Source organism: Aquila chrysaetos, chromosome 10, assembly GCF_900496995.4.
Source record: "Aquila chrysaetos chrysaetos chromosome 10, bAquChr1.4, whole genome shotgun sequence".
Lineage (NCBI taxonomy): Eukaryota > Metazoa > Chordata > Aves > Accipitriformes > Accipitridae > Aquila > Aquila chrysaetos.
Genome location: NC_044013.1, coordinates 7,983,549 through 8,001,254, shown reverse-complemented (window position 1 = coordinate 8,001,254; position 17,706 = coordinate 7,983,549). Strand labels below are relative to the sequence as shown.

At 35.6% G+C, this 17,706-nt stretch overlaps 1 protein-coding gene across 4 annotated transcripts in view; it reads right to left on the bottom strand.

The window, feature by feature from the left end:
* Positions 1-17,706, bottom strand: part of NAALADL2 (N-acetylated alpha-linked acidic dipeptidase like 2) — a 503,669-nt gene that overhangs the window by 56,298 nt on the left and 429,665 nt on the right. The gene's annotated exons all lie outside the window — the stretch shown is intronic.

The following is a 17,706-nucleotide window of genomic DNA, read 5'->3' as shown; positions in this document are numbered from 1 at the left end:
TGTCATAGAGTGACAGTGTCGTAGTTGGTGTGGCAGCATCCACTAGAACACGGTCCATACTACAAAAATGGATGTTATGATATTATCACATTGTTTCCCATTCTGTATCTTTTCACTGGTGTGATGAGAAGGCGCTCTAGCAGGTAATTTGTGTAGTGCAGGCCATGAACTATCTTGTTTTGGATACGTTCTGCACAGATGTATGCATTTTTATGGGGTTTGGTATTAATGTTTAGAAGTAGATGGAAAGTTCATAATCAAGACATAAATACTATCATACTCTTGTTCTCTTCTTTCTTACCATGACTGTATTTTGTGAGTTTGTTTACTTCTAATACAGTAGAGAAGAATGCAGTAATATTTCTGTACGGAGTTACATCCCTTCAAATCTCTAGACATAAGCAGGAGTGATCCAATTTTCAACAGAAAATCAGTGGAACAAGAGCCTTTCAAAGAGCAATGTTCTTAATGGGCTAACTAACAATCATGTCAACATTGCATTGCCAGTTAACTATAATAAGGTATAATGGGAAACTTTGAAAAGAAATTATCTATAATTTCTGTTGGTTTTTTTAAAAAAACATTCACACATAAAAATCCTTCCAGTGAAGGGTTTTTAAAATTTTGAAGTAAATTAAATTCTTAATTTTGATTTATTTTAATTTTTTACTTCAACAAAATCTACTTAATATTTAATTTACTTAACTTTTTTTCACATTTAGCTATTTTTATGTGGGTTTGATTGATATAGCATTGTTGTTTGGAACAGCAAATAACTTACTAATTTAGGATAACGCTCTATTTCAAATGCAGTGATGTAAATGAAGCATTTGGAACACAGTTTCCAAGATAAGCTGGTTTAGAAAAGCACTTGAACGACTATCTGTAACACACTTTATCTGGAAAAAAAATCTTACTTAGGAAACAATCATAAAAAGCTCCATATGACAAATACTTGTTTCTACCCGTCCTGTGAGATTTTACTGTGGTCAGGTAATTTTTTCCTGCAAGAAAAAGGGAATGCAAATGAAAGATTCCCAAATTGGTGTGGAAAAAGGAAAAAAGAGAGGAGACAGAAAAGTTTTCATTAACTCATATCCTCAACATTCAGCATTCAGTCCTCCACATTATGCAAAATATCTATTAAGTTACAAGCAAGTTTCTGTACTTTTACATTTTTTTGGAAACCATGATGCAATGTCATTATGGTTTTGGTACTTCAGCATAAGAAGAAATGTTTCATTCTCTTGGCCTCATTAGGATCTCACGTGAGGCTCCTGTCAGCTGCAAGTTTGTTCAGTTTATCTCAAGAATAAAGGAAGAAAAAAAGCTTAAAATTTTCCTTAGATACATCAATCAAAAGGATTGCACTGGCTGGAACATCAAGTTCAAAGGAATATCATTCAAGTCAGTTAAGACAGAATCTTGCTGTGGCCCCATTTTCTTCATCACTTTTAGAGAAGACGATATTTATGTAAAGGCCCAACCTCACCCTGCAATTACCCCAAAATCAAACTGCGCTACATGAAGGTGTTCAGTCAACAATTCCAACATGTATTTCTCTTTATGTGCTATTTTCTTAGCCGAGAAGTACTTTCTTTAGGATCGCAGTTTCACAAAAGATAAATAGTATTCAAATTTGAATTGGCCAGGGAGATCAGGCCTAACGGTCAATCTTCAAGCATTTCCTTACTTGGCTGTGTGAGAATTATTAAAATTCCAAAATCCTGGTGATTTATCTCAGGTTCTTCTGCAGGCTACGTTCATTTATATTCAAATTTACTGCTTTCTTTCCAGTCATGTAGTAAAGATATATTCTCCTTATTCACTTTCTTTCATGTAGCTATGTTTTTATTGTATTTGCAATAGTTGCTAAACTAAACAGCACATTGTATCAGGCCTCTGATTCTAAGAGACATACCTGTTTTAATGTGCTCATATAATTTTACAATCTCTTATTCATTATCATGTTGGCTTTTTTATTACAATATAGCTGTTGGGAATGGCAACTGCTAATATTTGAGGCTGTAGGAATTTTTTTTTCTGACGTCAAAATAAAAGTATTGATCGTTTGAGATCAGAGCACTGCTCTGGGATCACAGCTCTTTCTTCAAGAAGGCAGTTCACATGAATGAGCCGAAGAGGAACGCAGCCATTTCAAGGAACTTTTAAGCACTGCGTACTATGGTTTCAATAAACATGGTGCCACCTCATGCAACGTGACGTATCACGTGGCAAACTAACTGTATTCCATTTTGCTGCCATTTTAAATAAAAGCTAGAGATACAAAGTGTGTTTCTCACGAAGAGTTTAGCTCTCTCATTTGTAAAAGCTAGTTAATGTTGATGTTTGGATCAAGGAAATTTCTAGAGCCAATTGTTAAACATGTACTGTGCACTGCTGGGGTACCCAGCTTATAAATCATGAGATTTCATAAAGCTGGCTGAAAACTCATCGGCACTCCCTTTCCAGACTTGTGAATAGTCTTAGGGAAAAAGCATAGCAGAAGGTATCCACATAAACAAAGTCCTTCTGGTTGCAGTCCTCTTCTTGCCAAAATAGAAAAGGGAAAAACTTTAAACAGCTATATAAAGTAATCTCTTCTTTCTATCTGATAAACTGGCTGTACAAAATACTTAGCTTGCAGTGCCATTCAAGCCAAAACAATACACCTTTGAGCATATAGCTTTCTGTTAAAAACCTGATATTAATCTGTCTTTCATTTACCTATATAATTTCCCCAGTTAAATAAACTGCGATCATTTAACCATGGCTTGTGGTAAGCAAAACAGTTTGCAAAAAATGAATAGCACAACAAAAACACTAGAGTCTGAGTAACTAAATAGCAAACCACCCTACAATTCAAATCTGACCAGATTTGTGGTTTGATTTAACTCTAAAACAGGGCTTTCTTAAACATAGAGCATAGGAACTAATTTTTCTTTAGGTATTGAGCAACACATAAAGCTGCATTATTAAAACGTTTATTAATGGTAAATAAACAAAATGTTTACCTAATAAAATTGGGAGATGCAAATCTGCCTTCTAAGAATTCACTTTTCATTAACTCACCATAAGTACTGCCACCACTAAAATGGGAAAACTTTTTTAGGAATTTCACTAAAATGTATACTTCCTTAAGAGTCAAGCAATGCATATCCTTTAGATTTTCAGCAAATATTGTCCAAATAAATTTACTAATCCTAAAGGATATTTACAAACCCTGCAACAGATTTATAAGAACAGTAACAGATACACAAATCTTACCAATAAATCCTAAATAAAGTTTTGATTTAGACATTTTTCCTGTGTGCTTTACAGGTACAAGCAATAGATTTCTTTCTGAATCACAATTTTGGGTCTCAGCTGTTAGCATCAAAATTACAAATACAGCCCTTACACATTAACTCTTAATTAGGTTTTACAAGTTCCAGTCAGAACTTCCACAGTGAGTTCCTGAAGTCCAGATGTAATAATGAGTTTCATAAAAGGCTTTGTAATCTGTTTCTCATCTTCCTCAGAATAAATCACACGCCAGCCACAAAGCACCCTAGTTTTTTTGAAAAGTGTCAGTTTGTTATTATTTGTCAAGTTTAGCCACGATGCTTCTACAGTTCTACTGAAATGACAACAATAGCAAACACAAAAAGGACTTTTTAAATTTAAGGCATGTATTTTAAGCAGCTCTAAGAATGAACTTGCCATAGTGTACGTGAAGAACTCATCTTCCTTGGGCCAATTTCAACACCTTTTCAGTTCAACTTTCAAAGCCTATCAAAAATTATGCTGTGGCTGAAATAACTGCTTCTATGCTACTCTCTGCATGCACTTCTCACTGTCATCCTTACACAAGCACTAAAGCTTGTGTGGCAAATCAGATCTGAGAGCTGAAAACAAACCAAACCCCTACAGCAAAACCAACAACAAATCAAATGATTACTTTTCAGTCAGATCGAACTTAATCCTGCTCACTCTGTGGTACCATTCAGATTGGCTTAGGGGAACTGTGAAACTATAAGGTCAGCAACATTCAACTGATGCATACTTCTGATGATCTTAATTATTACATTAGTTTCAAAGTCTTTCGAAAATCCAATTCCAATAGCAGGTGATAAGAACTTGACGTTCAGCTCATAAATTGATGGAATATAGGTGACAGGAAGGGAAGAGGTAGTAAATCAGAAGCGATGTATCAAAGACAGGAGAAAGAAAGCATTTCTTGTTATTTTAAGAATTTTTTACTTTTCCTCAGATACTTTAAAAATAGTAAAAACATTGAGCTGAAAACTTAAATTCCAATAGTGTTCTTCCACAGTAAGGTAAATAAATTATATTAAAAACCAAGATGTGTAACAGTAAAACTTTTAAGGTTACTACATCTTTCTTAAGTACTTATATAAATTACGTTTTACTTCAATTATATTTATATAATTCCTTATATCACTTATGGACTTTCTATTAAAAAACTCATTTGCCAAATCCTCTCATCATAGAACAAAATTCAAAAATCAAAGGTCATAGCATGCTAAGCCACAAGCTCTGCTCATGCAAGGGAATGTTTTCCATATTTGAAGTGAAAATAAAGAAGAGAAAAAGGAACTTTATCTCTTTTTATGTTGATTTATCAATTTTGCTTTTTTACGATACCCAAAACTTCTGTAGCAGAGCATTTATTCCACTGAGCCTAATCAAGTTTTTCAGTTGCGTAACTATAAGTATTTAGTCTTTTGTCTTCAGAGTGCTCCTCTGCTTTCTTTTAAGCCTTGGGACTGAATTCCCCTCTCAAGTGCACCAATGTCAATGCAGCATAGTACTGGATGATTACTGATGGGATGCACAATATGGCTTAAAATCTAATTCTGAAATAGGTCTTATATTCACAAAGCAGAACAAAACTACACATTTTATTTTGAAATATAATGAACTATATTTGCAGCTGCTGCCTCTCATTTTGCACCAGAAAATCTGAGAGTGCATCTGCACTTACGAGCTCAGACACTTTGTGAGCAGCTAAAAATCCGACCAATATTTTTCTTTACATGCACACTTCATGTAGACCATTGGCTCTTGTACTGGTTGGAGCAAGAGTGAACTCCACTGAAGTACACTGAACGAGTACTGTAACGGAAATCAGATCCAGGCTCATCTATTTACATCAGGTTCATTTCTCTGTCAGAGGGCCCTAATCATGAGTTTCAGTAAGTGAAATCTGAATGATTAACACAGGCTGGCACCTTAACAGATGCAACAATGTTATTTAAAATTAGATTCCTCAAAATGATGTATCGAGGAAAGAATTTACAGAGGAAATAAAAAAATCTAAAAAATTATGCAATCTTCACCTCTGTGTTCTAAAGCTGTTTTGAGAAAAAAAAAAAAAAAAAAAAGAAAAAGGCAATAAACCCCCCAAGAATCATTAAGTAGTGCAACAATAAGATAATTTGAGCAGAAGCCACTGAATATTTGTTTGGTTTTTTGTTGCCTTGGATATTTCAGTAATTTGTGATAAAAAGTCTGCCAGTTTGTATACTGTACAACTGTAAGTATGTTGAGCTAGAAAGCTCATGTTGATTTGAGTACTACCAAAAAAAAAAATTAACAAAATTGTGTTATATTTTAAAAACCTTATAAAAATACAGAAAATATCACTGAGTAGACAATCTTTAGTAAAGTCTCTTTTTTTCTGTCAAAGTATTTGGATTTCGTGAAGAGAGTGCATGTGTGTTTATACATAGCTCAATTAAGGCAGCAGAAGCATGATTTTGCCAACTAACTGCTTTAATTACCCCCCCCATGCTTAGAAACTCATTAAGAAAACCAAACCCAGCAATTATATTTTTATGTCTGTCATGTAAAAAAAAAAAAAAAAGAAAAAAAAAGAAAAAAAAAGAAAAAAAAAAAAGGAAAAATCTGTAATATCAGTGGTTATTTTTTGGGTGGCATTTTTTACAAGAAGATTGGGCTAGTAATCAATAAAGGAAAGCTATTTCGCTGAGAGTCACTGCCCAAATTTTTCCCCTGAGTTATTTAAATATCAAAACTTTTGAACACTTATCCAAGATGAAGTGAAATCTGTAAGGTTGCCTCACTCCAAATTAAAAAGGACGTGCTGATATAATGCTGTAGATCAGAAAGGGAGCGTGTTTTAGTGTAACGAGATGTCACAGTCACTCTAAAAGGATTAAAATCAGTTTGTATTCAACTGTTTTCATACTTACTTTAATTACATGTTTGAAAAAAGCATTCATTTCTGACAATGCTGACTTGTATCATCCTTAGGACATGTCAATTTTCATCTTACCTCTATTGAGCAGCCGATTTTTTTATTGGATGCTCCAAAATTCCAGTGACCTTTCATGAATTTTGATGGATTAACCATGCTATTCTCCCTGCCCAGGCAAGTTTGAGATAAATGGCAGGAGAGGCTACAAATTTTGGGCAAATTATTCTCCTTGACTACAAAATATATTGATTATTTGTGTCACTATGCATTTACATATTTGCCAGTTTCATTACCCAAATAATAAAAACCGCACATTCCTGGCCCCATCAGAATGAAAGGAGGGTATCGTAAGTTATTAACAAAAGGTAACCACAAGTTCACACTAAATTTGATCAGAAAAAACTTAATCAGGAAATTCAAAGTAAATAGTCTTAACATCATCCACATCAGTCAGATACAAAACTATTGCTATTTATTTGGCCATTTAAGAATTAGAACTATTTTGTCATGAGAAAGTAAATGTTCTCCTTTCAGAGTTTCATTCTTCTAAAGACATAAGCACATAAATGTTGATGGATCACATCTGATGGTAGCAAAACAGAGATTATTTTATTGCTTATCTGTAATAATTTAAAAAAGATTAAGCAGACCTTTACAATTATCTCAGAATATACACATACATTATCCATGGACACCTACTACTGATATATCTAAGCAACAAAGTAAATGGGCTATCCTTTCATCTACTGAATAGACAAGAACTCTCTGAGATTGAAGAATTATCACGTAACTATAAGAAAACACTACTTTTTCATGAATGATTCTTCAAAGAAGTATCATTCAGGACATAGTTCTTCAAAATAAGGTTAACGATAAAACTGTATCTCTATTTCTACATAATCATATTATTTTTACATGAGGAAAAGGCTGCAGCATAGTAGAATAAATATACTACCCCATTATTCCAGAAGAATTTCTATCCTTTCCTTCCACCCTTCTGAAATGCTGCTTTTCATTTATTGGTTACTGGACTCTTTTCTTAAAACATTTTTAGGTCCAAATGCTGTAGTTTGTAATATCAGTTTAAATATTGAACTAAAATTATTTCAATAGATAATACAGATGCTGTATTTTTGAAAATCAGTATTATATGTGGATGGTTGGAATTAGGCTGCAATTTATGAAACTCCTGGCCATTAGTTTTACAAGAAGGTATTAAAATAAAAAATAGCTTCATAGCCAGTATATGGTCTGTGCTTATGAAATAGAAATATCATTTCCACTGCAGGAAAGTACAGCTTTTATAGTGCTTTGGTTTTATGGTTAGTTTGCTACAGGTAATACCCAGCCCCTGGCCCAAGGAACTGCCAGCGGATGGGGTGATCACTCCTGTTGGTCGACTAAACCTCACGCACATTATGTTAACACATGGGCTTGAATCTATTCTGTTGGACTCAAACGGAAATGGAAAGGATCATACTTGAACTCCTAAGTCCCGAAGGCAAAACTGACCAGAAGTCCAAGCTTATTTGCCTCTGCCCCTTCTTGCTACCCAAGTGGGAATACTTGTATCTACCATGTGACTCTGGCAGCCACAAAGCCCTATTCAGTCATTAAACAGTGACCTTTCTTCAGCAGGAATGCACTCAAAAAGGTGGGTTTTGCTTTCCTACACTACATGCTTAGACTAAACTCTTCCAGTGTGGTTACCACTGGGGCAGACAATTAACTGCTTTTATAACACAAATGAACTAAGATCTTGTTTCAGGCTCGCAGAGGTGAAACAGGGAGACAGACAGTATTCCCTACTCATAATCACTGCTTAGCAGAACCTTTCTCTTCTCAAAGGTGCTGATGAGAACATAAAACCAAACTCTCTGATGTTATTCCAAAACAATCTCTTCCCTTGTACCTACTGAAATAAGAAACAGTTTAACCCTCCCCACTGTTTCTGGTATAGGATCTTCAGTCCACAATTCTCTGAAAGACATTTCTACTAATTTTATAATTCTAGCTAATCACCTATTCTTAGTCTAACGTTAATTGGTATAATCTTAGCTGCTTTAATGCTATAGAGTGTCTTAGCAAACTGGCAGTATTTTTTTATTGTTATTGACTACGCTTGTAATAAAAACAGATCAATAAACAAGATGTTCTTCCTGGGATTTTGTAATACCTTTAGCTTACATTCTTTTTTTGACTCATCATAAATTTTTTTTTAAGTATTTACTAGTTTTGTCTCACAACTTTTATACTTTACAAAATTTCTTCACATTTTCCAATTGTATTTGAAAAGATAGTCTTCATGCAGGCTGAATTTGCTATCCTTGATTTTAGCAGATCTATTAGAAAGCATATAATTGTACTTTTTCAGTTATATCTGATTTAAACACCTGCATATCAACATATTAGGAGACAGAATAAAAGAAAACAAAGGGCAAGAGCAAACTACAGTCTCATGCACTGGAGTATGTTACAAAAACACCTTTAAGATTTTTATCACTGAGAGTACATCAGGTTTCTCATATATAACCAGAGTAACAAAACGATTCAGAACTAGAATTTCAAATAAAGATTATCTGCAACTGGAATCAGATTTTCACAGTACATCTGCAATGAAAGCATCAAAGAGTTGGGCTTTTGAAACACTCCTATTACTGCCACATTGACTGTAAAATGCAAGTAGAGAATTTCATGATGCAGCATATTGAAATCTGAAGTTCTGGCTGTTTATTTTGGCTCTTACCAGGAATTAAGGGCTAACCTTCCAAAAATTTAACAAGTCTTTTTAGCAGAAATTCTACACCTAACCTGACAAGTATTTAGAAGGATTTATGGAATCACCTTTCTCAGTATATTCAAGCTTTTATAACCTTTGGACCAGTTTCTTTCTTTCTGTGGCTTGAAGAACTCAAATCTGCAACTTCCATTACCAAAAAATATACTATAGTGTGTCAAGGCTACAGGCTGTTCTAGATGCATGTATCTCTAACAATGAAGATGCAGCAAAGAATCTGAGTTTCACTGATTCTGGAAACAGAATAACGAAAAAAGAGGAGTGTGTATTAGTATCCTACGGATTAGTGTGGTAAGTGGCAGTCCTAGCTTCTACAATGTATAAGGTTTTCACATCAAACAGTGTTGATGTAGAACAAAGATAATTCTTAGAGGGTCTGTGCTTTGCAGCAGAGTTAGAGCTCCACATTCCAAACAGACTGATCAGGTAAATAGCCCTTGTTCAGGCTACAATGCTGAAGAAAAGAGTACAGTTTTTATTCAGGTTTAAGTTTGTGCTTAATTTTTACTATTAGATTCCTGCAGGCATCCCCCAACTCAGAGCATAATAGGTTGGTTCTTAGGAGCTTTTTTCCAGGCCACACATTTCTTCTTAAGCACTGTGTAGATATATAATTTTGGTCTTATACTCCCCTCTCTGGATGGCTACAATCCCAAGAAAGGCTCAGCATCAAGAGGATGCTTCCAGCAGAGTTCAGCTATCAGTTTGATGCTAAAAAAGGTGTCGACATTTAAAGACAAGATTTAAAACACTGTGAATTGGGCTAAGGCTCCTGGGAAAATCTTACATTTTAAAATTCCTTAACGGAAACCAAACTCTTGAAAATCTGGTTTTGAATTCAGGACTGAGCTCATGAAGGAAACTTCAGCATCTGTAAAGTTCCAATGTGTTTGTAGTTATGTCACGGAATAAAATAAAAAAAGGACAAAACATGTCAATAATACATTGTACAACTGCACACCAAAGTTAGTTATGAGTATGGTCTAAAAAATAAAATGAACAAATAAACGTACATCTTAGCAGCTGTATTTCCCCAGGTATTTCTGCAAGTTGTTTGCAAAGCCAATTAGTTCATTCATAGTATTTAAGCAGCTATTTCCATCTCTTGTTAAAAAGCACTTAAGCAGAAACTTAAGTTCTGCTGACTTTACCTCATATTCACTCATATGCAAATTGGATTATGTTAAATTAAAAAACAAAGAAAAAAGAGTCATTACTACATTATTGTTAGTAGAAGCGTAGTGTTTTAAGAGGCATGCTCTGGGAAAAGGATTGTCTGATTTGACATCTTTGTCAAAAGATCCGAAGACAGAAAAGAGCTAATACAGTGAGCTAATACAACAGACAAGATACTTTCAGAGCACCCAAAGGAACTATCCCTCTAGAATGTTAGTGTCTTGTTTAAAGAAAAACTCCTCTTCCTTGCACAGCCACCAAATTCAGTACATGTATGCCAAGAATAAAGACTGAATCTTTGGCAGATGAAGTTAACCAGTAACAAATGCCTATGGTACTGATGCTAAAGAATGGATTAATAAAATTATACTCTGATAAATTCAGTAACTAAGTGTGTGAAGAATAGGACAGTGGGAAACATAGTGGAAAATTTAAATAATCCCAGGCATATTCCTATCTATTAGAGTAGCAAGCTTCAGATTTGTTTTTTCAGTTGTTGGATTTCAGTGGTTGAATATAAACCAAATGATTCTACAATTCTCTAAACATACGTGTTGACATTCCTTAAAAAAATGCACGCATATGTCCAATTATTCGATATCCCTCATAACAAACTTACATTTTCAAAATAAAAGCAGTGGATATAAAATAAATTTTCTCATTACACAGTAAAAAGCCACTATTGGACAAGTTGGAAACAAACATTTGACTTGTGCAATAAATATGCAGTGGCTTCTTTGTACAGTCATGACCATCAACCACCAGAAAAAACAAACAGAAAAAAGACCTCTGTCACAAACATCTTTGCTGAGAGTCAGTCACCAACGCAGCACTTGGTAACCAGCGAGAGATACAGTCAGATTACAAATCTCAACCAAAACCAAAATAAGGCACTGTAAATGAAGGCGTTGCTGTAGGCAATGTAACTTCTTTCCAAGCCGAGTAAGTCCCACTAACACAGGCACTCACATGGCTTCAGTACATGGTAGAAAAATGCCCAGTTGGTCACAGCCAGTACTTGAAATTCCAGCAAATCCCAAATACGTGCTAAATTCCAACTTCAGAAACCTACCTTCAGCTTTGAAATATACCCCAGTCTTTGTCTACAGTGCCAGACAAATCACCAGATTCTGCAAGTTAATGCTGAATTCAGGTGAGGAGATGATGTAGTTGCTCAGTTACTGTAAGTACCATTTTTAACCCATGGTATTTCACTTTCTCACATATAAAAAGAGGGTTAAACAATACTTTCTCTCATTTCTAACTTATCTTCTTTTGCTTAGTCAGCTGCTGTAATTTGGAGTAAAAAATGTCTTACGTAAGATGTACAAACACCACCAATCTTGGGCTTCTATCATAAGATTTAAAATGATACATTATGTATGAACTTATATGTTTATATGTTTATCCTGTGTTTTGATTGGATCAGATGGAGTTGACATGTATTTGCTTACCTCACTTAAATTGCAACTCTAGCTTGAAAAATGATGCAATGATTTTCTTCCTTTTTCACTAACAGTTGGCAGACAAATCTTGAGAGCAACTGAGTAGAATTTAGGTCTAAAAGAGGAATTCAGGAACTATGTGGTGGTTCTAAACAGCAATCTGGATAAGAAAGATTCTGACAGAAGCCAATGCTAACTTTTTTTAAAGAACATACAGTCTTGCTGCAGTATCAAAAAGATTTAAAGAATGTAGAATTAATTCTCTCCTGACAGTCAGAGAATTGAACAGACAATCCACGGGATTCATGGTTTCTACACAAACCACGCTGCTAATGATGGCTTTGTTTTCTTGATCATTCAGCTTCCCTTGTTTATTGGTGCCAAAGTTTCCTGGTTCTTTTGATATTTTCATAGTTGTCAGAGTTCTCTAAGCTGAAAACATTACATTGCAGCCACTCAAAAAGAAGCCCAGAAACAATCCTGGAATACTTGAGTCTTGACATCTTTCCACAACTTCACGAATAAATGGCACAGCAGGAAATGGAATTAGTTCTGTCTTGTAATGCTTATTCCATTTTGAAGGAGTTATTAGCAGGAAAGACGTGGAGAAATTCAGGGGGGTAGGGGAATAGGGTTTTTTAATACCTGACTGAACCAAGTGAAGTTGTGTTGGACAGCGCAGCTGGTTCATCAAATTTTTACCAGGGGGTCTGCAATCTCAGCTTATTTTTATTACCTAGTCTTTATCCATCAGAGTTCATGTATAAAGTGCAAGAGTCCTTGAGGCTACTTGCTTTTAGGAACAAAGAACTACTGAAAAATTCCAAGCATATCTACCCTAACTAGGCTAGAGCAGATAGAGAATATGCTGTCTGGCCAAACACAGTATGACTGTCTGTCAGAACACCTCATGTCTTTAGCAGCAAAGTCACCTCTCTCACATGTAATGCCGAGAAAATCCCCAGACAGCTTTTTTTTTTTTTCTTTTTTCTTCAATTGCTGTTACTTCTCTGCTCACCACAATTCATACAGCAACCCCAAAGTTACTGTGCCAGTTTATATCACCAGATTTGCTCGGTTTTATTGCTGCTGACAATAGCTACAAAATAAAATACATTGTTAGAAGGGAGTTTTCAGCAGGTTTGTATTTACCCTCTGCTTGAACTGGATTATATGTTCTTTCATGCAAGAAGGCTAAAGGTAAAACAAAAACTCTCACTTGTGTGCTTAAGAGAATATGTGCTAAATCAAACCATTTCTGTGAAATATGCCTGTGCTGCTTTGCCGAAAAATTTGGGCAAGTTTGTTTTTGTGTGAAATCAGTCAGACTGTCACCACAGACAATATAGTTCTGCTTTGCACATCTCAAATACCATTAAACCATAAATACCGGTAAGATGCTCAGAACCAGTATATGAGACGCTGATCAGTAAAGCAAAGCAAGTCATTTAAGTTACGGAGAGACTATCTGGCAACCGGTGCATTACGCTGCACCTACGCTGCTCCGTCACCTTAGGGCAGATGAGAGCTGCTGAAACAGCATGAATTGCTGCCAGCTGTGGGAGGACAAACAGAAAAATTAAGAGATGCCCCAAGTCATTCTGCAATTTCTCAGGCAAAAAAACCCACACAGGTGCTTTTATGTGTGACAGAGCATTCAAACGATACTGCAGACAATTCTGCTATCTTGAAAACAAGGTCAAACTCCACGTCTAAAAATTCAGTATCAACAGCAGATTGTCTCAAATATGGATAATGATTAGGTCCCCCAGCTTGGTTCTCACATCATACACTGAGAACTGTGCTTCTGTTATGTTAACTTCATTCAGCATGTCTGTCACCTACCCTTGGTCCACATTCCTGGTTTTTGGCTGAAGGCTTTGATAATTTGTTTTGAAAGTACAAAATCATAACACAATTTGTCTTTAAAAAGACATGAGAGTTCTGTTGGTCTGTGCAGAACTCATGTCGTTGGAGGTGTGATGATGAAGAGACTGAGAAATGATGTGAAAGTCTGGCATACGCAATTGAAGACAGGAATTTTAAAAATTACATCAAAAGGAATACACCACTGAAGAAAGTTAAGTGGAGAAATTACCTGTGAAAATTGACACTCCAAAGTGTCACGTTTTCATGACGGAAACCATGGCAAACAGCAAAAATTTCCAGTTAGCACTCCACACAGGGATGCAGGGGAAAGCTGCCATATATCTGCCTGGACCTTGCAAGAATAAAGGGTTTTCTGGGCTTGGCTTGGGTATGCAATATACTTGGGTGCATCAGATTTTTGTTTTGTGAATGTTTCCGATTCGTTCTGCATGTGCCATACAAGCACTTTAACACTTTAAGTGCTGCAACTCTGACAGGAGTAATATTGTCTCTGCTGTTCAGAACTCTTAAACAATTCTGTGAACTCCTCTAGTTCTACACAGATGAAATTTTTAAATGAAAACGGAAGATACATCAATGGAAATCCAGATGTACAGCTGCCCTGATGCAGAGGCCACTGGGATGCCTAAGCACCATGCCTCACAGCTTTTTCAAGACCAATCTGATACCAAAAAGGGCACGTTGTAGTAGGAACAACACATGGATGTGACTGTACTTTGCTGAAATAGCTATGCCAGTAATAACATGCTGGCAGAAATGTTTCTGGTAAAGCTTTGTAAGATAGATGTGCTGTACATGGTTTGTGGAAGTGTTTCCGTGCATCCCTGCCAAAACTACAATAGATGTTTCAATGAAATGCAAAGAAATGTCAAACTGGTTGACTACAATGAGATTTTGGTTTGATTTTGAACTCTGGCAGGAAACAGCATTAATACTGTTCTTCATAGTATTATTCTACTGATTCAAAATCTGCACTCTCAGTCTTTGGGACTGTAAGGGTTTGCCACCTTCATGTTAATTTAGATACGTTGTATTACCTTATGTTTCATAAATTTAATATTTCAATAATTTATGGCAATCTCATATAGCAATTTTATATATCTATATATATATATCTATATATATATCCATAGTTACTTTTAGCTTTTGTAGTGCATAAGCATACAATAAAAGAGCTCATTAGCAAATACCATGCAGGAAGATGAAAATATTTAGCAGAGGTAGCATGCATCAAACCACAGATTTTGATTTTTAGGGGGATTACAGACAAAGAACTACCAGAGTTATGGATATCACTGCATTGCCAAGATGAATGGGTATTCCCTATGCTTGTATTAGAGAATTAATGGGACTAGACAATGGGTAAATGGGAATATATATCATCTCTCCCATGCTTCAAAGGAACAGAACAATATGATCCTCTTAGAGAATTCCTCAAATCAACATTCCTGTGCTGTACCTTATCTGTGGTCAAAATGTGAATTTCATTTACCAACAGTCCTGCAGTCCAGTACTTTTTGTTCCATTTACTTCAAGAAAAGAATCCGCCTGTTGTCATCTTGGAAGTGTTTATATTTAAAAAAAAAATGGAAATACTACAGTATGTTACACAAAAATCCCCTATTTCCCCTAGAAATGGAAACACTGCTCCCTACTGCTGTTTTATTTAATGGTTAGAAGTTAATTGCATTACGGTAGACAGTTCTACTTTATGCAGCTCCATAACTGAAACACAGAATAATCAGGATCACTAATAATTTTCTCAAGAGTTATCTGTCAGCACCCATAAGTCATCCTAAAACAAATTAAGTCACTTCTGGCATACCTTTCAACACTTTGGTGCCTGCCAAAGTAAAAATCAATAAAAGATTATTATTATTCCATGGTTGATACTGGGTAAGCAGCTCCAGTGGCACTCCCTGTTGGGGGACTGCCATTAAAGCTTTTAGAACTGCATAATCTGAGTCTTATTAGGCTACTCTAGTGACCATACTTCATAACACAAAAGTATTTTCAAACTTGTTAGTAACTCCAATTGACTAGTTACCATGAAACACTGTGCTGAATAACACTGATGAAACTTATTGAAAAATAGCACATAGTTTTCTGAGTATGCATTTGATAACAATGGTGTTTCACCTGACTTCTGGTCTGATGGGAAAATCTATTCACTGCCACACAGGCACACATTTCTCCATTTTAATACTTGATAAATGTATTATAAAACACACTTGAAATTACAAGGTCTACAAGTTTCACTTAAGATACCACTGAATTTTGTACTACAACACTGTAATGTTAACTACAACACTACAACGCTGTAATGAATGCCTTGGTTCTTCACCACTAGGAAGCCTACGTATTTCTCTTTCTTCTCTGAATCTTTCAGATCAGCCTGGGCCTTGCAGCAATCTACCCTAAATCCACCTTTACAGTGCCAAGCTCTGAGATAAATTGATCTAACAAGTGTTCTGACAAATTAGATCTTCTAAGCACTCAGATTACAGATCTCTTCCCTTAATAGCTGCACAATTCTCATTCATTTTACCTGCCACATTCGGCAATCTCCTCCTTTTCAAAGTGTTCATGAAATTAAGGTAACTACTGTCTTCAGAGAGCACAAGCCACCATTAGCTGATTATTTGTTCTTACACCGAATCCCACGTAAAAATTTATGTTGAAATTTTTCCATTGTTACTTAGTATCAAGCCATTCACATAGAAAAAAATTCATTAAAGCCCTATTTCCCTCAGAGAGATGAAGGGCCTGAAATAATTTCTTGCCAAAACCAGCAAAAGCTTTTCCAACAGCTTCAGTGGCCATACATGCAAAGCACACTGCAAGTGATATGCAGTGGCAAATGAGTTTCATCAAACTGAACACTAAGCACACCTCTGCTACCAAGACTGAAAGACACTGGTTCTTTGTGTCCTTCCTGACCTGCATTGCACAATATTTGAGCACTGGGCTAAAAAAATGGCAGGCTCATCGTTGGAAAATAGGAAGTGATGCATACGAGAGAAAACAACCTATGAGTATACACAGACAATCAAGACGTATTATTAGCTCATATCACTGAAGAAAGAAATATTCAAGTCATCATGAACAGTTAATAGATAACAGCAGTCAAAAAGACCAATAGAAAGTTGAAGATTATTGAGGAAGGATTAGAGAAGAAAATATCATAGAGAGTCTATGCATCCACAGTGATTCAACATGTTGAATATGGTACATAGTTCTAATTACCATAAAGCAAAAGAGATGCCATAGAGCTGCGTAAGTACAGAGGTAACGTATTATTAGGCAGGAATGACTTACCTATGAGGACAGCTCAAACTGGTTACCACACTCAGACACAACACAGTTTAGAAAGGAAAGCAACTGTTATCAAAAAGTAAATACAGCATGTTTGTTTATTATTTCTCATTCCAAAGGCATAAAAAATCTAGTGAGATAAACAAGCAGCAAGTTTAAAGTAAGGTGGGGGGTGCGGGCATTAAATTGTGGGAAATGTTGCTATGGGATGTTATGGAAGTCAGAATGCAAATGAATTTAAAAAGGGCATAGATAACTACACATGTAACAGAGCTCGAAATTGGTGTAGAGGTGTGATTATAAGCCTAAGCAATACTGCACTGCCAACTGACAGTAAGTGGGAAAGTATACCAGAGCAAGTATCGTGCTATGACTCCCTGATTTTACATATTTATTCCCCAAGAATCTGCTACATATTACTACCAGTGGTAGACTTTTGTACCAAATGGAGTTTTGTTCTTAAATAGTGAGGCCATTCCTAATCCGGAGGCTATACGTCAACCAAGAAGTAACATAAACTTTTTCTGAAATCAATCACCTTGGATAAATTGGTTTGCCCATATCTAATACTCTTGAATATGCAAAAAAGACCAAAATGAGGTCAAACCCTCCTCCACTATAAAACCATCGATACATAAGAAATTTGGTAATCGATATTACTTCTTAACGCTTGCTTTTTTGAGGTATTTCCATTTTTTATCCAGATATCTCAACTCTGTAACAATCTTCACTAGCAGGTCTGAATGAACAAATCTCAGTTTAGTAAAGTAAATATTCCTTTTACAAAAATCACCATCCAGCACCACTATGCCTTCTTGCATGAACTCAACATTTTCTGTTTCCAAACCTCAGTTTGATAC